Raw genomic sequence first — 21,668 nt, forward strand, 5'->3', positions numbered from 1 at the left:
GTCTGGATTTAGGCATTCTTTCCTCAGGAGTCAGGTCCTGTGTCTCCCTTACGATTCCCCAGTACTCAGAATGTCTCATACAGTGCCCTCTCTACATTCTATGAGAGTTGGATGTCCATAGGCCTGTCTCCCATGCCACTCTCAATTCTATGGAAGTACTTTACTGCTTCTCTTGTGTCTGGAAAACAGTAGACAACAGATAATAGATATCGTGTTCATATTCTAAAAGTTCAATAGAAATTGGCAACCATTTGGTCTATCAGCATTATGTATAAAAGAGAAGTACTAAGTAGACTTAGTTAATTATTTAACTACTATGACTCTCCGTCTCCTATTATAAGGGGAAAATTGATATTCTCCTAAGGATTTAAGAAAATTACATGAAATAATGAATATGAAATTGCTTTAAAAAGTAAAACACTATGCAATGGAAAGGTATTATTATAATCAGACATTTATTCTTGGTTAATTAATTGATTGCATCTAGACTATGAAATATTTGTACTTAGTGCTTTGAATATTAGGCATCTACATAATTTTCAAAGTTATTAATTAAGAAATAAAAGAATTCATCATTTACTTCTGAGCATCTTAGGCATAAGAGGAAGTTATTTTTTCCATTTTATATACTATATAGGAATGGATGGAGGTGGGGCTTGGGAACCTGATTAAGGCTTGATACCCTGATTCTAGAATCTTCTGGAAAGAGAAGCACAAACACACACTTCCTTCACCATCATTCCAGAATCCCATTCTTCCCAGTAGTAGTTATCTTTCTAGCTAGTATCTTCATGTTTCTTCTTATTGCCATTATTAATTTTATTAGCATTGTTTTCAAGTCTTGAACAACCTCATAGAAAATTTCCCAATGTCTCTTTGTTCCTGAGCCTCTCCTTCTCTTGGAATTAGAGTGTTAATTTCTTCTCTGAATGAGACGATGACCATAGAAATATTAAATTAGTTTTTTTAAAGGGTGTTTTTGCATAGCTGTGAAGAAAAGTACCAATATCCTGACTCAGCAGAGAGCTTTAAACAAAAACATCAAGGCTCGGCTTGTAACCATCCTTATAAGAAGGAACTTATCATGGATTTTCCATCCCACTAATGAGAAAATGTCTAAATACAGTCGAGTCCTGTAACCATCCACGAAGTTGTCACATCCACTCAGCTTGGCATTCTCACAGCTTATGTTTAGGGACAGAGAACAGAAACCACCTACAAGGCTGCTGTTGTCACTGGCCTATTGTCTAAATTAGGAAGAGATTTGTACATATTTGGTCCTGGCTTTTTTTTTGTCCTCGGTAATGTTCCTCTCCAACAGTTAAGAAACAAAAGTATTCACACACTTTCATTCTCATGCTGAGTATGCTTCAGGTTGAATTTCTGTCATCAAATTGTATGTAAAATACTTATAAAACCGAGGCTTAATCTTCAAGTAATTTTCTTTGTATGCAAATTATTTACTTACAAAATGCACAAAGAACACGTACGCAAGAGAATGAAACTTAGGCAAGGAAAGAAAGCTTCAAATGCTCAGAAAAAATCAATTCAATTTACTAAGGCTGTCTTGTCTCTATGTCAACCTCAGATATTTTTCAGGCAATTTTCACAAGAAAGTTGTCTATTTCTATTTTAGCAAAATTTAACAATAGAATTCATGAACTCTAATACTCTGCCTCTCTAAGTATTTTACTGTATCTGTTCAGAAGATTCCGAATGCCTGCTCACAGAACTGATTTTCTTCCCCTATATCAAGTGTACTGGCTAATATGGAACAAACAAGATATAGTTTCCCACCTTTGAGATGATTCCTATGGAGCTGTGACTCAAAGTGGTAGAATGCTAGCCTTGAGCAAAAAGAACTCATGGATAGCACCCAGGCCCCGAGTTCAAGCTCCAAGACTGACAAAGAGGGGTGGGGGGAGGGAGAGGGAGATGAAGAGGGAAAGGGAGAGAGAGAGGAGAGGGAGAGGGAGGGAGGAAGGGAGAGAGAGACATAGAGAGACAGAGAGAGAGAGAGAGATTGAGGACCCCTTCCACTTCATAGAGTGTTCAGAACAGTTTGGCAAAATAGTTGAAAAGCAATTTCAGGGGAAGGGGATGGTATTGGGTTAGAACTCAGGACCTGTGCTTGCTTGGAAGGCATTCTATCACTTGAGCCATGCCTCCTCAGGCCTTTTTGCTTTTGTTTTGTTTTTCTCCATACAGAGTCTCACTTTTTGGCCTGAAAGGGCTGAATTAGATCCTCTTATTTAGGTATCTCACATAGCTGGAATGATAGGTACATACCACTGTGCCCCACTTTTTTTACTGATTGAGATGAGATTTTTGAGAACTTTTTTTGTCCAGGATGGCTTTGATTCTTGCCATTAGCAGGAAGAACTGGAGGCATGAACAGCTGGGTCTGCTGCTGTTTCACAGAGAAAGAGAGATGAAGGTTTGGACCTGGTAACATCTGTCTGAATTGATGCAGAGATGCCAGATTGGCACTGCTCAAATTTAGAGATGAACATCTCCATCTTCTCCGTGCCGTGCCCAGCAGGCTTGCTGCTTAATAAATATTTGCTATGTAAATGAGGAATTCAGAAAAAGAAGAATGAATATGTGGTGGAGGTAGAGGGGTGGGAAGGAAACAGAGGAAGATTTCAGGATCTTGGCGAGAGAAAGGAGATCGAGGATGCCATGAGGAATGTGAAAGGCGTTCCTGGTGAGAGTCAGGCAGGGATTCTCTGCTAAGGGCGGTTGAAGGGCAGAGCGATCATCTTGGGAGTCTACAGAAGTCTGCCAAGGGAAGTGATAGGAAAGAGAAGGTACAAGGGAAAGGGGAAACAACTTCCATGTTCAAAGGCACCAGAAAGATCTGTGTGAATTGGAAGTCTGAAGGAAGAACAGGATAGATTCTACAGGGGGCAGAAAGCAAGGAACTCAGCACAGGTGAGAAAGAGAGACAGAGACAGAGACACAGAGAGACACAGACAGCTTTTCCAGGAAACCAGAAAGTATCGTGAGAATTCACAGAGGATGTGGAGCTGAGCAGGGCGGCTCAGTACAGGCACAGGTAGGTGGTCACCAAGGAAGAGGAGGAGAAGGAGGAGGAGGAGGAAGAGGATGAGGAGGAAGAGGAGGAAGAAGAGGAGGAGGAGGAGGAGGAGACAGGTGAGAGGAGAGACAGAGCAGTTGTGCATGCAAGGAAATGCCAAGTGCTAGCTAGTTCATTGCCTTTGCTTTCAACTATCCATGAGGGTTCACGGACAGATTCCTTTCCACCCTCTCTGCTTCCATTTCCCCACTTCTTCCATCGCCTTGTCCTTTATTTTCATAGGGAAGTTCAAAAGATTCCTGTTGAATCATCTGTCTAGTTATGTATAGTAAACTGTGGGCGCGTGAGGGAATATGTATAAGCTGGCTTGAGCGAGTGTGAATGCAAATGTGCAGGATGGTTATTCTACCCGCTTCCAGACCGATGGCCAGCTGGGTCTCACAGGCTCTCAGAGAAGAGGTTGCTTGGGTTAGGTCCACAGTGGCCCCAGGGAAGTCAAATATAAAATGCTCCCCCCCCACCACCACACACACTGTAAGAGCCACCTCTGAGTGAAGTTGTAAAGCACAAAGCAGAGCTCCAAAAAGGCTTCTGGGTGCAATATTAGTAGGACAACGTCTTCTGGAAACACTTCTCGGCAGCTGCATTCTGGCTGCCTGCCTGCATCCCAATGTCTCCCCTTGGGTCTCTGACGTGGCCTGGCTAAACTAATTTACTCAGAGCAAGAGCACACAATTCACATCCTATGAATATGCTTAAGTAGATACAATGCAGCCTTCCCCTGTGGTCAGTTTGCTTTGCTCTAGACAGGAGCTTGGCTTCCACCTGGAAAGATATCCTCACGTCACCGTGGAGCCAACAAAGCCAGAATAATGTGAGATGGCATGAGCTTTTAAGTAAGTCTGCAGGAGAGGGAGAGGCTGTGGGGGTGAGTGTAGGCGATCAGCCGTGGAACGCTGGAGATGCAAGCTGGGCTCCACCAGGCCCTTCATTGAATTTCACAAATGCCATTGCTGCGAGCAGGAACACAGTGCATCGGTTACAGCAACTGGCTTGCAAACCAGCAAGAGGTAGTATCAGATCTCCAGCCTGGCCCCTCAGTCATTTGGTTAACCTCTTACAAATGACTCTCTTTATAAACGAAATGAGGAAAAACCATACCAGTTGCAGTGGGGGGGGGGGATTCTGGGATTTTGTGTTCATGTTCTATCAACTGTGACCAACTACATAAAGAAAGAATGTTTGCTCTGGCTTATAGTATCAGAGGTTTCAGTGCATGTCCCTTGTTTGCATTGTTTCTGGCCTTAGGGGGCCACACAGCACGTGCGTGCATGCGTGTGTGTGTGTGTGTGTGTGTGTGTGTGTGTGTGTGTGTGTGTGTATGCATGTGTATCTTTGTGAGGGGCTGATATTAAAGAGTGGAGGAAAAGGGACTCAGGTCCCAATGTCCTCTTCCAAGCTACTTCCCCTGTGACCTACTTCCTCCACCTAGCCCTGACCTTCTAGAGTTTCTAATACCACTCAATTATGCCATCAGCTAGCACCCAAGACTTGGGCACATGGCTTTTGGGAGACATTTTGGATCCAACCCATCATAGTTTCCCTAAAATTTAAATAATACACCTAGGTACTGGTGTTTGACACACAGTGTTTTCTGGCTCTAGCTGCACATTGAAACCAATGAAAAAGAATTAAGTTCTAACAAGGACCATGAAGCTGCGCTTCCGGTTCTGACAGATTCATTCCCTGGTGCTTGTGATGCACCAGGATGGCTGAGAACCACTGGGTGTGAACCACACAGTGTGCAGCCAAGAGCACACAGGAGAAAGGCTTCAGTAACCAAGTAACCGCAGGGATACTCACACCCTGTTCCCATATTTAGCACAGTTAGCAATCTGAGAGTATTGTTTTGTTTATCCTACTCTTTTCTTTTATGTGTGTACATTGGTTTGGGGGCTTGAACTCAGGGCCTGGGTATTATCCCTGAGCTTTTTCACTCAAAACTAGTGCTCTACCACTTTGAGCCACAGCCTTACTTCCAGTTTTCTGGTTATTAATTGGAGAGAAGAGTCTCAACAGACTTTTCTGCTCTGACTGGCTTTGAACTGTGATCCTCAGATCTCAGCCTCTTGAGTAGCTAGGATTACAGGCATGAGCCCCCAGCGCCCAGCCTCTCCTACTCTTATTAAACCATATTTGCAATGATTTCCAGTTGAGCCCATCTATATAGCAATAGGCAGTAACATATGAGTATAATATTTACTGTGGAAGCATCAAAGAAACTAAGGGGTTATGATTTCTTATGTTTTTATGAAGAATGCAGGGAAGGAAAGTCCCTCTCTCCTAGCATAATCTTGGGGGTCTACTTCATCAAACTAAACTTCATTGCTTGGCATCTGACAGATTTCTTTACTCAACAGTAAGTAGGATGAGCAGCCATGTTCCTTTCCAGAAGCTTTCCTGAAGAATCCATGTTCTTACATTTTGTGGTAGCTAGAGGCTGTCTGCCTTTCTTGGATCATGACTTCTTCCCCTTCAAAATGGTTCCCATTCAACGGTTGATTGAATATTTATCGCATTTTGCTTCAGTCTGTAACTGACTGTTCTTCCCATCTTTTCAACTCTGATGATTGCCTTGTCTACACAGAAAATCAGGGACCACTGAACAGATTGCAAGATCAGCTGATTAGGAGCCCCATGTCATTTGCAAGCTATTTCTTCCCTTGCTATGTAATGTAGCATGCCCACAAGTTCCAGGAATGGGCATACAAATATCTATGGGAAGCCATTGTTTTGTTTCTCAAACTAGGATACCAGGTACTAACCAAATACTCTAGGAATCTTTACACCTGCTGAAATAAAAACACATTCACCTCTATTTATCCAACTCGAATCCAGTATTACAGAGGTGGTTCAAAGCTTTATCCCTTTACTTGTTCAATTTTTTCTCTCTGACAGAGAGAAATCTGGCTCTCCTTACATCTAATTTTTTATATATTTCTTCAGTCTTAATATACCTGTAAAGTAGCCTCAAAATTGCTAACCTAGACCCCTGAGAGAAGCGTATTTATCAACTGGATCAATGTCTTTTACACTTCTTTTGTCTTTTGATGTACAACCTCCAGTCAAAATACCTTTCTCTCAACTTCCTAGAAGTGTTTCTCCTTTCCAATATGGCCTCCTAGACATTTCTGTGTCCAGACCCTTTGAGACCATGAAGGAAGGCTTTTCCCTTTTCTGGTACCATTTTTAAGCATCTTGCTCCTTAATCTTTGCCTCACTTACCCTGACTGAGATAAACCTTACCATACTCTTTTACTTTTCTATAAAAATTAGGTTCAGATTTGTTACCCCAGGTCAAAAACCTCTACATTTTTCCTTAATGGAGCTAGGTTGACTTCGTAAAGATGCAGATCTGATCTCATCACACTCCTGATGAATACCCTTTAATGGCGTTTGTTTCCCCACTGGATAAAGTCTAAATTCCTCAACATTTTGCACAAGGTTCTTTGGCAGTCCCCTGCTGTCTCCTCCAGCCTCATCTGTTATTAGCAATATGACTGAGATCTGCTGAAACAAATCTTTCCCTAACTTTGCAGCAGTGTGGCAAGTGCTATTCTTCAGGATTCCCACAGCCTCCGCCTGACCTACTGAAAGACATTTCTGAATTGTGACTTTTTTTTGTTCTTTTCTCTGTATTCCCCTCTGTCCTATATGCTCCCTATGAGCAGAGATAGGGTCATAGTCTTTGATTTCTTCCAAGGAACTACCACAGATCCAGGGAGCCATTTTTTGAGCTTATAAAAAGTGAGCAATTGAATGAATCAATCAATGAATCACAGTCTTTATTTTCATACATCTGAACAAGAGATTTATTATTTTTTTGCCACTATCCAGGTCTTTGTTGTGTCTTTCAGGCTATTGGCAATTCAGTAGTACAGAGGTGACACACATAGAGAAATTATAAGTTCAGAAGCATTTTTATAGAACAAGACAGCATTTTCAGTGGTCTCATATTACATCACACAAACACACACACACACACACACATACACACACACACACACACACACACACAGCAGTAATAGCTTATCTAGTCACCCATACAATGAACCCAAATCCTTCTTGTCAAAACGACCTTGTAAGGCTATGTGGAGCAATATTGCAACTGTAACAGCAATTGAAGAAAGATAGAAAGGCCCAGAACTCATAAAGAATAGATGAGGCATAAATTGGAAGCAGGCATGTGTGGCACCCATCTTAAAATGTGCACAGAAATGAATTAAATAAGTGAAAATGAGATCTGGTAAATTGCCTGTCAGCGTTGAGACCACTGCAGCAGTGTCATTTAGGATCATTATGACAGCACTGCATATAGACACACTAAGAAACAGCATGAGGAATGGCTGAGTGCATTTAATTAGGAATAGCCTTAGTTGATACAAAAAAAATGTATTGTTGTTTTAAGTTTCCAGGTCCCAATGGTGTGGGAAGGACAGGCTTCTGCCACATAATTGCCAATTGTCTGTCTTGCTTAGGGAAATAGAAAAAGTGCTATTTTGTTTTGTTTTGGTTCTTTTGCACTACTTAGGCTTGAATTCAAGGCCTCCCGCTGGCTAATAAGCATGTACATTTACCAATGATTTTTTCTGGTTAGGATAGCCTTGATTTGTTTTCTGGTTAGGAGAGGATTTTGCTTCCAGCCCAGAGGTGCCCCACCCACGATGTAAGGATTCTAAGCAGCCAAGCTAATAGGCTACCTGGTCTAGCCTCAAGCCACAATCCTTCCAATTGATTTTAACCTTTAAAGGAGTACAGTTATGAAGCCAGGAAGTGATGGTTTTAATCCCTGTCCCCTCTGTGCGATACTTTTTGAGGAAATTAAAATATTACTTTAAAAAAATCTGTAAAATGGTTCAAAAAGGATCTGCTTTAATGATTTTAGATAAGGCTTAAGAGAAAAATACTTTTTTGTAAAAAAGGGCCTTCTTATCCAGTTCAGAATTAGTCATTATGTTACAACTTTTCTTTCTCCACTCCTGAGGAAAAAGAATTCTTTTCCCTCAGAATGAGATTTCCCCTGAACCTATTTGCATTGATGGGAAAATAACATCAAATGGTGGAAATTGAGTTTTACTTTAGTTCAATGTCTAATTCCCATTAGAGGTGACCCTCCTCTGTTTTCCATTTTTCTCGTTCTGCGTCTGTCATATATACTTAGCACATCACTAACTATCTAGGGCTTTGCCATCATATAAAGATTACTAGAATAAATCCTTTTAAGTTCAGCCTTATTTGAAAAACACGTCTTAAGCTTCTGATTGCTGCTATTAATAATTCATAAACTTAATGGTTTCATCTCTATTAAATGTAATATGTCAGACCAATTGAAGCAACTGTTAGCCATTAACATTTTGGTACAAATCAGTTTTTGGTTCTCTCTCAAGGGCCAAGTTTAGTAGAAAAAAAAATCACAGAGGTCAGTGATGGAGAAGGAAGCAGTCATTCTTCAGGATGCTTACGAACTAGCAGCAGTGCTCACAGCTAACTGACCACCACATTTGCTGAAGCGAATTATTTTTTAATGGCAAATTATGTTATTGTTTCTGAGGGGAAAAAAAACATATGGTTGTGAATCTGTGTTGTTACTCATTAGAACTTCTAATTCTAAAATGGCCTATTTTCACATTTAACCTTTGGTCAGCCCATTTATTCAGGTGTATACACACATAAGTCATTAATACCCATATTTTATCATGTGATCTTGAGAGGTTGTGTTAGGAGTTTGGATTTGAATCAGAATCACAGACCTTTGGACCTGCGTGATGTATCATTTTCTTTATTGTCTGCTTATGGTGTTTGGATGTCAGAGATGACATTTTTAGTTTCAAATATTCAAGTCTTTTTTTAACCTGTGGTGCAATGACTTTATAATGATAGGACATTTCATTAATGCCCATTAGTTATTTTCTTGTATAAGACATAAGGAAAGGGATTGTCTTCTTTAGGTGCTGTGAATCTCTTACAATTCAATCACATCTACACTTTAATAAAGGTTCAATTGAATGTGACATAGTCACTATGTTGATACTTCGGTTATTTACATGTGGCTATAAACAATTTTATCATCCTGGTGGGGAAGGACCAAAATATGCTATGTATGAATTGCCAATGCTATTCATTTTTTCATTCACTAGGTATCTGGGTGAAGGACGCTATCAGATTTTGGGCTTGTCTTGTATTTCTATTTAATCTTAATTGCCCTTTAAAATGACTGCCTCCAATGAAATCATAGGGGGTAGAGGTTTAGCCTACACATTTGGGAGGCGCAGAATTCAATCCATGGTATGAAAACAGTCTGCACATATCCCATGTAGGTATTAACCATGTTGAATATGCTTCCTTATCTGTTCTATCACTAAAACATGAACATAAAACACAGGGTAGAACTTGTCTTCTTGCTTCTGTTTATCACTGAGTGAAAGCTCAGTATCAGGATGTGGCTACTGAGGCTGTGGGCTGGAATGACAAGTAATTTATGTGATGTGTTTATCTTTCCTGTATGTGTGTATTTTTTCTACTTTTAGTCTGAAGAACTGTGGTAATAATAATTTTTACATGAATAATTTTAATGAATAGTGGCACTGGAATGAGAGCAAATTTCAACTTTTACAGAACTTGGAAGGCTCCAACAATCAAGGTGATCTAAAATATAATTTGCTTTGTTGGTCATGATGGGGTTTGAACTGGGCCCTATTCCTAAGTTAGCACTTAACCACTTTGAGCCACACTACCACTACTGTGTTTTATTTTTTTTCTGGTGGTTAATTGGAGATAGAGTCTCACAGCCTTTCCTGCATGGGCTGGCTTTGAACTTCAATCCTCAGATATCCACTCCCTGAGTAGCTAGGATTACAGGTGTAAGCAACCAGAGCCCAGCTTAAACAGATTTAATTTATATTATTTGTTTATATATTTATTCATTTATTTTTCAGTACTAGAAAGTAGACTCATGGCATCACACTTGCTCTGCAAATGTGATGTTTTATTGTTTTGTTTCTTAATTTTTTCAGATAGGGTCTAGCACTGACTTTGCTCAAGCTAGCCTCAAACGGTGATCCTCTTATTTCTGCCTCCCAAGTAACTTGGAACCAAAACATGTATCACCATGCCCAGCCTTTGCTAATTTTTAACTATTATTTTTCTTTAAAATGACTCAATTTGATTTTTTAAAAAATCATTATCCCTTAAAAATGTAGTATCTCTACACTTGTTATTCCCCTCATCATTTCTCCGTGTGGGTTAAATTATCTTGCCTAAAATTAAATTGACAAAATGGACTTAATAACTTAGGGTGAACTAAAATAGGCTTCTAATTTGGGAGACTTATTCAAGAAATATAATAGATGAGAGCCAGTGAATTGAAACTTTGAGGAATTGTTTAAGTCTAAGGTGGGTGGCTTTTAATTTTTTAATTGTGTAAATACTCACCATTTGTCAAACTCTCTCACTTTGTGAAGGATTTAATCCTTAACCTGATTACTGAATACTAAATGGGAAAAAAATGAAATTAACAATTATCACTGTTGTAAGGGATACTACAACGTCTGATCACATAATCTTCCGAGACGCAAGAGGCCCTGCCACCAGCATTTTTGTTTAGACAACACTGCTCCCGCTCTATAGAATAACCCATTTTAACCAAGATCACTGAGAAATTAGGTATCATGGGAGGGGACAGATTTGGAACACAAAGACAAAGACAAGGAAAGCATTTTCCTACGAGCCTAATATCCACTTTGGGAGACAGGTATTATTTTAACAAACCAAAGCAAGACAGTATGAATGAGGCATCTCTTGGCCCTCTTACAAACAGTTCAAGAGAGGACAGAAGACACTGAACTAAAGGGAAAGAAAAGCATCTTATTTGGTGAAGAATGGTAAGGGAAAAATCACAACTAGAGAAGGGAAAGATAAACTCATGAGAAACTAAAGAGAACACAACGAAATCCTTGGATATCGGTAGATAAACTTGGGAGAGAACATCCCAAGGGAATCTGTAAAGAGAACTCGGGGAGATATGTCAACTCCTGAAATGAGAATGAGGTGCTTGGGGGAAGAAATACAAATTCTAGAAATAAGAAACAGTGCTACTTGAACACCAGTTTTCCTTTTAATTCATAGGAATCCATAGCAGTGTGATAGCAGATATAAACTCAAAGTACTCCAGTGTGCTTGAAAGCCTCAAGGCTCATTTTAGAAGGAAACAAGAGCTAAAGCTTTCATGAACAACAGCAGCAACAAAGAAAACCCAACCATAATCCCAGAAAACACCACAACAGAAAATCATTATTGTCTTCAAATCTCAACTAAACAAGCAGGGACTTTGACTCCTAATCACAAGCAGCTTCAAACAGGCCCTCAATTCTTCCCTGTCAAGTTTTAAAGTTCACACAAACAGAACTGAGTTGATAATTCTTCCATAAATTGCAGGCCTTTGAATTCAGGTCCATGTCCACTAAACCTGTTTGCCATAGATAGTCCTTGGGAATGAAATCGTCTCTTCAAGATCTTAAAATTACTTTGTCCTTAAATTTGGTTCGACTCAGTTTGAATTTGAAAGCACAATTTTGACAACACTCTCCTTGGTTCCAAACCAGAAAGAGGTGGTAAAGTTAATGACTGCAGGTCAGAAATGACAAGGCTGGTACTCCCTACACTGAGGGCTTGAGCTGGGTAAAGAGGAAACTCCTTCAGCCAGGAGATGGAGCAAAGTCACATAGCCACAAGCTGTGCTAACAAAGACTCTGGGGATGCTTGGGAGTAAACCAGAGCAAATTCCGCTTGAATGGGGTTGGGAGTGAGCCAATCAGCTTCGGCAGAGGCACTTTGCAAGTCTAATATCAGCTGTGCTGTTCATTCTGCCTACTGAAAAACAAGTAGATCCACAGAGATTTCACTGTCAGAAATTGAAGGGGGAGACTTCGACTTAGCCAGTGGACAAGTGACTGGATAAAACATTGCGGAGCTCTTGCATGGAAAACATTGTATTTAGACTCTGGGGACAAATACACCAAATACAGCAAGCATCTCTACTCACAAAGATTATATATGGATGGATTATATAGGTGAGAAACCAAAAACATGTCATTGCAGTAGAAAAGGCAAATTTTAAGGTACTGAGAGATCAGCTAGGTGAGACTCTGACATGAGTGTTTTGATAAAGAGGAGAGAAAGAGAAGACAGAGAAGAGGGGAGTGGAAAAAAAACTGTCTTTCAGTGAAATGCAAAGATAGACATGAACTCTGGTTGCATGGATTATCTTCAACTCATTTGTCACGTGCCTGCATGAATGAATTAACTTATAAAACAACTATATTTAGTACCTTTTTTGTTTTAGTGCCTGTTCAAAGTGCTGGAAATAGAACAAATCTCTTCATGGGGTAAGAAAGATATATACTAAATAAATTAATAACTGATTTATATATTTGCAGGATAAACTGTCTTGTAAAATAATAACATAGGACAATGAGACAGTGACTCAGCTGGAGTTTCAAGTGAAACCATCCTGGAAGCCATGTGCAGACCTAGAGAAAGCATTTTGCACAGAGAACAGTGGACTGCAAAGAACAAGCTAAAGAACTGTGATGATTTGCTAGGGAGATTGTGCTAGAAAGAGGAGAGGGAAACGTGAAAGATTCCACAGACCATGGGGATGATACAGGGTTTTATTCTCATAGTTGTGGAAAAATCACTAAAGGATTTCCAGCAGGGTATACAATAATATGATTTTCTGTTTTCTTTTATTGTTGTTGTAAAGGTGAGGTACAGAGAGCTTATAGGTTTTGTTGTTGTTGTTGTTGTTTGCCAGTCCTTGGGCTTGAACTCAGAGCCTAGGTTCTGTCCCTGGGCTTCTCTGTGCTCAAGGCTAATGCTCTACCAACTTGAGCCACAGTGCCACTTCTGGCTTTTTCCAAGTAGCTAATTCGAGATAGGAATCTCATGGATTTTCCTACCCAGGCTGGCTTTGAACTGAGATCCTCAGCTCTCAGCCTCCTGAGTAGCCAGGATTACAGACATGAGCCACCAACACCAGGCGAGTATATGCCTTTTTGAACAGTGTCACCTTTCCTTTGCTTTCTCTCAGTTTTTCCCTCCTGTCCCCTCCACAAGTTGAATAGTTCATTTTAAACATAGTGTCTAGAGAAAAAAAATAACAAAAACTAACAAAAAACTTGGATTCCATTGCTTGGAGTTCATTTTGATAAATGTCATTTTATATGATAATATGCACATAGCTGTTGAGATTTTGTGATCCTCTCCTAAGAATATACACCTTTTGTTTCACTGTGTGAATGTCTAGAGACTTGTATAATTTATCATTTCCCAGTACAGTGTATTTACTTCTTGTAGATTTATAGGTATGTTCTAGTTACAACAAATGAAGGAAATCGTGCAATAGGTCTGGCTTCACTTAATATATTTTTTCCAAGAGTTTCCATTTCCTTATAAATGGGGCAATATCATTCTTTCTGATGGATACATAGAATTCTACATTTTCTTGATCCATTCATCCACTCAGTGAGGGGCATCGGGTTGATTCCATATCTTGGCTATGGTAAACAATGCTGCAGTGAACATGGTTGTACTGATAGCTTTAGTGTGGCCTTATTTGTGGTCTATTGGATAAATGCCCAGAAGTGGAATTGCTAGGTCATAGGGAAGCTCTATGTTTAGTCTCAACAACAGTGTAGTAGCATTCCCTTTTGGTTACATTCCTGCCAGCATCTGTTATTGTTAATTTTCTTCATAATGGCCATTCTAACTGGGGTGAGACAGAATCTCAATGTTATTTTGATTTGCATTTCTTTTATGCCCAGAGATGTTGAACATTTCTTCATATGTCTATTGGCCATTCTGGCTTCTTCTTCTGAGAAGTCTCTCTTTAACTTATTAGCTCATTTATTTTCTATCTGAGAAGATCACTGTAGTTACACTGTGTACAATGAACTTAGGCAGGTCACATGAAAACTGGAAACAAGATGGCTATTCATCACAGTGACCTGATTACTGATGGTCATATTGAGGTGGAATCTTGAAGCAGAGACAGTCAATCCTGCTTTAATCTATACAAAAAGTTGGAAGCAGGTTAAATGGCCTCCTTCCCTCTCAACTTCTTTCTCCATAGATTTAATTCTCATCCAGATGTGATGATGGTTAAAGGATATAAGGCTACTGAGGGTAGCATCATCATATATTTCTTTTTCCATTTTCTTTCCAAGTCTTCCATGACGCCAATTCCTTATTTGTGATATACATAGCAATTTGTCTATCATCTATATGTATATATATATATATGTATATGTGTACATTTATGTATGGATGTATGTGTATATATCCACATATGTATGTGTATACATACACATACATATCGCCACATACTAAAGCTTACGAATACTTTTAATCGAATTTATTGATGGGAAAGTTCATTCAGTGAATTGGGACATAATTTAAGATGTTTTGTTGATCTCAGAGCTCCAAAGCAGTGATGCCAGAGACAAGATTTAGCTGTACCCAAGACTTATTTCTTTGGTTTCAGCAACTAACTTACCACTATGCAAATAGCTATTTCATTCACACTTACATATTTAACAGCCTGTATTATATTAAAGGCATTTAAATTTGGGGTTGAACTTTTAGTTCACCTCTACTGAATGGGGAAATTAAAAAGTCAGTTTCCAAATGACTGCATCATTCTTGGCGTGCTCTCAGAGGTGGCCTAGCAGTGTGCAATTCAGAGCCTGTTACATGTGCTGGGGGAGATCTGATTTCAATGGCCCTGATATCAAAATTCTCATAGCCCTGGTCTGCAGGAATTGATAAGCCTATCCATTACTGGATCAGAATGGATCATGTGACCTGTGCTATACCAGACATAAGAGGAGCCAAAGAACAACAGCGAGTCCCAGGGGTAATATGTATCTCATGACAGGAAAGTCATAACTTGCCTATCTTAACTCCACTTTACTGTGAGAACCAACATGTTTGTTGCCCAAGCATTCCAGAAAACAAACACTCTGGTTGCTCTACTAGGAAATTTCTGTTGCTAAGCCACTTCTACATTCATTCATTCATTCAACACAGTCCTTTTTTTTTGTCAGTTATGGGGCTTGAACTCAGGGCCTTTAGCAAAAGGGCTCAATTTATGCCACCACGCCCTTTCTGGTTTTCTAGTAGGTAATTGAACATGAGTCTCACAGACTTTCCTGCTCAGGCTGGCTTTGAACTGTGATCCTCAGATCTCAGCCTCCTGAGATGCTGGGATTACAGGTGTGAACCAGCAGTGCCAAGCAGCATAGTTCTTTTTTTTTCTTTTATTTCTTTTTTGTAGGCTTAAGGATGCTCCTGCAAAACCAATGAAGACCTGTGATGGAGCACCTGTCTGCATCCTTGCTCTGTCCACCCCAGTTTCTCTCTCTGCAGCATGTTGTTCAAGTTCATCATGGCTACTGCCGGCAGTTTAGAGAAACTCTGCCCCTCTCCATGCCCTGGGCAGTATGATAGAGGAATACAAAGACAAATGGTATACAGCTCCTTCAGTAAAGAAGTTTATTTAGGGGCTGGGAAGTGGCTCGGTGGTAGAGTGCTTGCCTTGCATGCATGAGGCCCTGGATTCGATTCCTCAGCACCACAGAAGCAGAAAAAGCCGGAAGTGGTGCTGTGGCTCAAGTGGTAGAGCACTAGCCTTGAGCTGAAGAGACTGAGGGACAGCACCAAGGCCCAGAGTTCAAGACCCATGACCAACAACAACAACAAAAGATTATTTATCAGGAAAATAAATAAATGTACAACAAATAGGAAATTCTGACGTGAAAGGATTAGGGTTACAAAGTCGTGCAGGATGAGTTGGAAGGTATCGCAGGAAGAATGGAGGCAGGGACACCATCCAAACGTTTGCTGAGACAATCAGAGGTATGAGCAGAGAGATGGGTGGGGGTGAATTTCCCACATTAAGGGGTGTCCTGATGTGGACTGTGGTCCTATCTCAACTAATACAGAGACCAACATTCACCTTCTAGTGACTTTTTTAGTCAAAGGCCGAAGTGCTGGGTCACAACAATTGCAATGAGAAATCAGCATCAGATGTTTTCTTCAACATTGTCAAGCCAAGAGACCCAGGTTCAGGGAAGATCTGTGACCGTTCCTAGGACTGACAGAATACACAGAAGATCAGATCTGGAGACAATTGTTGTTGATCAACTCCCAAATAATGGAGTGTTTCACAGCCAGACAGCTGTAAGTTCATCACAGCACAATTTTAAATGACTCTGCTATACTGTGGGTCAGGTGGTGGAGGAAGGATTTTATAATGTCCTGGAGAAATTAACCTCTATGATCTCATCTACACCAACTCTACATTATGAAGTTATTGTTTAGTGGAACTAATGCAATAAAATGGAACATATCTTATGCCAACCCAGTCTCCTCCATTGCTAAACATTTTCTGTTCCGTATCAGCTGACTCTCAGCTTGCCATTGCTGGGTAGGGCAATTCTTTACCCTGTCTTAGTTGTGACAATGTGACAATGTGACTAAAGTACTCTTTGCAAGTGCAAGAGAAATGTCAGAATTCCATCAGCTTGTAATTCATATAGGTTGCTTACTTTTTGGATTGGGCAAGAACAATTAATTAAAATTAAGAAGAAATAATGACAAGAAATTAACTGAATCAAATAATCACAAGAAACTATACTCATCCTTAGCACTGCCTGTAACAGGAAAATAATCTACTTGCTCCTAAGAATGCCTTATTTTATTTTATTTCTGTTTGTGTCAGTCCTGGGGCTTGAACTCAGGGCCTGGGTGCTATTTCTAAGCTCATTTTATTTTGCTCAAAAACAGCACTCTACCACTTGAGCCACAGCTACATTTCTGTCTTGTTTGGTGGCTAATTGGAGAGAAGAATCTCACAGGCTTTCCTGCCCTGGTGGCTGGCTTTGGACCATCATCCTTAGATCTCTGCCTGCTGAGTAGTTAGGATTACAGATGTGAGGGACACAGGTGCCTGGCAGCGTGCAATATAACTTTTTTCACCAGCGGGCTGTCATTTGTAAAGGAACAGCCAAAGAAAACCAAGTCGTATGCCTTTGGTCCTCTGCTATTATTGTCTTCAGGATTCACTACAGTTAAGGGTGGGAGAATGGGAAGTGTGTGGCTAGCACACATGACCAAAGCTGTGCGTTCTGCGCTGTACCGCAATTCTCTCCAAGCTTGACATAAAATATCATCCATGGCATGGGCACTATCAAGTAGCATTAGCACACCTCTCTGAGCGGGAGAAAGTATCTTTTCACAAATCATGTCTCTCTTCTGTTAGAATTTCTAAGCTTTTGCATTCAAATACCCTTTTATAACAAGGACAGCTTGTGGCAACCTTATAGTGGGATTATAGATTTGGTTTCCTATCATTTTGCATTAATGCTTCTACTGATAACATTGCAGTTCTTAAAATACAGGGTTGTGTAATTATTCCTTATCTATCTTGTAATGCCCTGGAGTCAGAAAATCAACTTTTTTTAAAAAAAAAATGTCAAATACTCCTAAAAGAGCTTTTATACCATTTTACAAAATCTCCTTATTGCTTATTGTTTTTCAGGATACACAAGTGTTGATAGTCTGAGGCTTATTGCTTCCGTTAAGAAATTAAACAAAAAGTTAAGGACAATAATGTAATAATGGTAAATAGGATTTGAGCAATAGGAAGAACAGGAGTGTCTCTTAATGAGCAGAAAACAGCCTAGAGGGGAAAAGAGAGAACACAGAAAATCAGCAAACAATTGATTCTTCAAAATCCCCTTCACTTTTTCCTCCTAGCTTTGCTTTTAGTAAAATGATATTGTGTTTTCTTGATTTTTTCTTTTGGTCTGAAAAGAAATTACAAACAACTTTCTTTGGGTTACAAAGTCATAGGACAAACTTCAATGTCAGTCTTCTTTTTAAAAAATATATTTTGATGAGATGCCAATTCTCTTTTTAAAGTTTTTCTGTGTGTAGCATTTGGCTAATGGACATTTCAGAAAGCTTTGCCTATGCAGTGTCTAAGAGTTATAGTTGAAAAACTGGAACACCACATATGCAAATCTCCTTACTGAACACTCATTGTTGAACTCATGCTGGTACTTTTCTTAAAAGGAAGGGCTTTTTTTATTGTGTGTGGAAAAGCAATCTTCAAACTTTGATGATCAGAATGCATTTACATATTGTTTGCTCAATCATGTTTTTCTCCTACTGTGTTGGACTTGTTTCCTTGGAAATAGACTTGAGATAGAGAGGTTCCTGAAAGCGTTGTATTAACGTATGCTCTGAGAGGTCTCTAATAAATGACCTAATGATGCATCTCAAAGTCTTTAAAAAAACAACAAGAAAAATGCCAAACTCAGAGTCAGTGGAAGGAAAGCAATCATAAAGATCACAGCTAAAACAAATGAAGTCTAGAAGAACAATGCAAGGAATCAATGAAAGAAAGAGATTCTTTTGAAAAGTTTGATAAGATTGACCAAACCTTATCTAAATGCAACGAAAGAAAGAGAAGACTCAAATTAATGACTGTATTTCTAGAGATATTGTATACATTTAAACCAAGATGATATAAAATCCTAAGGTGATCAACAATAAGTAATTGAATTGAAGCAGTAATAATAAAACGTCTCTCAGGACAGAAAAGCCCAGGACTGGATGAATTCATTGCTGCATTTTACCAGACCTTTCAAGAACTAACACCAATGTTCCTCAAACAATTTCAGCAAATAGAAAACAGAGAGAAGGCTTCTAAACTCACTCTATTAAGACATTACTAACATATATAATATACACCATAATATATATAACCCCCCAAAATAAAACCATAGGTCAATACCCTTAATGAACATAGAAACCCAGATTCTCTACAAAATACTTGCAATCCAAATTCGGTAACATATTTAAAAGATATATATATAAATATATATATATATATATATATCATGATCAAGCTAGTTTCTTCCAGGGTATATACAAATAGTTCAATAACATAATATTAAAAATATATAATGTCAAGTGCATGCATCACAGGTAAAGTATTTGATAAAATTCCACATCCTTTTATGATCAGGTCCATGAAGAAAATAGGAATAGTAGGGATCTGATTCAACATACTATATACAATAAACCTATAGCCAATGTTATATGAAGGGGAATAAACTGAACACATCTCCTCTACAATCAGGAACGAGACAAGGCTGCCCACTCTTGTTATTCTGAATTCAATGCGATACTTCAACTATTAAACAGAGGCATAAGACAAATGAAAGAAATAAAATGGATAAAATGAAAGTGTCTCTCTAGCTACAAACTAATGATCTTACACGTAATATAAAGACCATCAAAAGACTTTTTTTGGACCTTGTAATCAAATGCAGTAATGTAACAAGATATGAAATAAAGTAGTTTTCGGTATACTAATAATGAGTCCACTGAGAAAGAAATGAAGAAAACAATCATGTTTATAATAGACTCAGAAGGATGGATGGGGGGTGGGGGGAAGATGGGAAAGGATGGGAAGGGATGGGAAGGGGAAACAAAGGAGGAGGCTACAATGCTTGATAAAAAATGTACTCATTATCTTGCCCATGTAATTGTAACCCCTCTGTACAGTATTTTCACAATAAAAATTTAAACATAAATAAATAAATAACTTATACCAAAGAGCCACAGTTAATAACCCAGCATGGTGATTGCCATTAACAGGCATGCAGATGAATGGAATAAACCAAACAGTCCAGCCCTGTGATTTGCAACAAAAGTGCCAAAAATAAACATTGGAGAAAAGACAACCCGCTTAACCAATGCTGCTCAGAAAACTGAACATCCATACGTAGGGGATCCAAATAAGAACCATATATCTTTTCCCGTACCAAGATCAACTCAAAATGAATCAAAGGCCTTTGTTTTAACACCTAAACCTCTGAAATTGGTAGAGCAAAATATAGGGAAAGTACAGATACAAGTGGAGGCAATGACTTCTTGCAATCCAGTATTTCGGGAATAAGAGCAAGAACAGACCATAGGGATTGCATCAAACTGAAAAGCTGAGCTGGGTGAAGTGACTCCAGCCCAGAGATGGTAGTGGAAATCTGCAGACTGTTGAGGACTCTGACCCAGTGGAGGAGACAGAATCCCCCCCGCCCCCGCATTGGCTGTCAATAGCTTTGTTTGCTTTTACAGCTTTCCCTTCTTTTCTCCCTAACCCAACCCCTTAAACATATAACTTTCCATTTCAAACCAGTCTGCGCTATTTGTTATTCACCTATTGTCCCAAAAATCAATTTCTGGCATACTTGATGGGACTGCTTACAAAATTAAAGAAACATCTTAACCACTTAAATGCTTTCCGAATAGTTTTATAAAGCAGCACGACTGGCCCTGGAAATCCAACATGTCCCCATCTATTCCTATTTTTTTTTTCATATCCCAGACACACGCACGCATCCATACCCAGTCCTACCGGTGATCATCACAATTAATAGGGCAATAAGGAAGAGTATGGTCCAAGTGGTTCATTTGCAAGTATAAGAACAGAACAGCACAGTACTGTAATTTACTCCATTAGCATTCCAACAAATTATAAGTTAGATAGGCAAATCACAGTCATACAGAGGAAGTTATCTACCATGAAGAAAGGCATCCATCTTCTATTGTCCACATGCCCATAAAATAGGTATATTTTCAAATCAAGTCCATTTTTGGGCTGGGAAGTTGGCTCAGTGGTAAAGTGCTTGCCTCTCATGCATGAAGTCCTAGGTTCAATTCCTCAGCACCACATAAACAAAGAAAACAAAAACAAGAAAATCAAATCAAGTCCATTTTATAATTTCTGTTGGTAAATCAGAAAATTGTGGTTAGTGTCTTATGGGTTACAAGCAATTTGCTCAAAGTTACAATTCAAGATCTAAGTTGTTTTTATTTTAGATGGCTTCGAAACTTGCATGTTACCAGTTCATAAAATAGGATACATCTACAAATTTCTTTTTATAACCATCTCTCACAGAATTTGTTGGAATGTAGCTAAAGCTTTTTCTTTTAAAGCTTTTGACTTTTACCAGCAGTAATAGCAATTAGAAGAATTATTAACATAGATGAGGCAGAAAGGCAGACTGACTACTCCACTGTGAAACTCTCTGCTTTCCTTAGTTTTCAAATAGGGTCTTGCATTTTATTGCTTGAGTTGGCTTCTGACCACAGTCTTCCTATTAAGGTCACCCTTAGCTTGGAATTAAATGAAATTGGGAGATTCTTCAAATCTCCACCTCCCAAGTATCTGCCATTACAGGCAGGCACTACAACTCCCAGATCAGAAATTACTTAATTGTTAGTAAGCAAATTATTAGAAATTGTAAAAGAGGTTAACAATCTAGATGCCCCTAAAATAATGTCATATTGTCTTTCTTTTTTTAATTTATTTTTATTATTTTTATTTTTTATTGTGAAAATATTGTACAGAGGGGTTACAATTACATGGGCAAGATAATGAGTACATTTCTTATCAAGCATTGTAGCCTCCTCCTTTGTTTCCCCTTCCCATCCCTTCCCA

The sequence above is a fragment of the Dipodomys ordii genome, unplaced genomic scaffold (assembly GCF_000151885.1).
Source record: "Dipodomys ordii isolate 6190 unplaced genomic scaffold, Dord_2.0 Scaffold10, whole genome shotgun sequence".
NCBI classification, from domain to species: Eukaryota; Metazoa; Chordata; class Mammalia; order Rodentia; family Heteromyidae; genus Dipodomys; species Dipodomys ordii.